This window comes from Physeter macrocephalus, chromosome 21, assembly GCF_002837175.3.
Source record: "Physeter macrocephalus isolate SW-GA chromosome 21, ASM283717v5, whole genome shotgun sequence".
NCBI lineage: Eukaryota > Metazoa > Chordata > Mammalia > Artiodactyla > Physeteridae > Physeter > Physeter macrocephalus.
The window spans coordinates 110,779,763-110,780,491 of record NC_041234.1 but is presented as its reverse complement, the minus strand read 5'-3'; positions in this window follow the sequence as shown (position 1 = coordinate 110,780,491).

The following is a 729-nucleotide window of genomic DNA, read 5'->3' as shown; positions in this document are numbered from 1 at the left end:
TGCACAAATCCAGTTTTATATCCATGAGGGATTAAGTTAATTTTCTGCTTAACCTAATGAGAAAATGGGAGACACAAATTAAAATAACTTTGACACAATATTTTTTCACTTGTAATTTTGACCAAAATTTAAAATAACATGTTCATGAGAGTGTAGGATATTTACATATAGTAATTTGTGAGAAAATATACTGGAATACAATGTCGGCAATATTTAGAAAATTTTAAATATTCACGCCCTTTGCACATTAACACAACTTCTATGTTATATCTTTATTATTAGAAAACATATAAATTTTCCCAAAAAATTCATGTTCATAGATGTTGATTTCAGTTCTATTAATCATAGTAACCAATGGGAAACAACTTATGTGTCCATCAGGAGGAGAAGTGTTTAATTAACTATGGCACATACATACTTTAGAATTCTAGGGAGCAGGTGCTGTCATGGAAAGATCTTGTATTCACTTTATTAAGTGGCAAAGGTAAGTGGAAGGTTAATATATACATAATTACCAAGTACGTTAAAAGAACAATTAGATTTTTTTAATATATAATTTATGGAAAAGCCTAGAATAGCCTTTACAATAATACGAAGTGAGAGAGTGGCATGGACATATATACACTACTAAATGTAAAATAGCTAGCTAGTGGGAAGCAGCCACATAGCACAGGGAGATCAGCTCGGTGCTCTGTGACCACCTAGAGGGGTGGGATAGGGAGGGGGGGA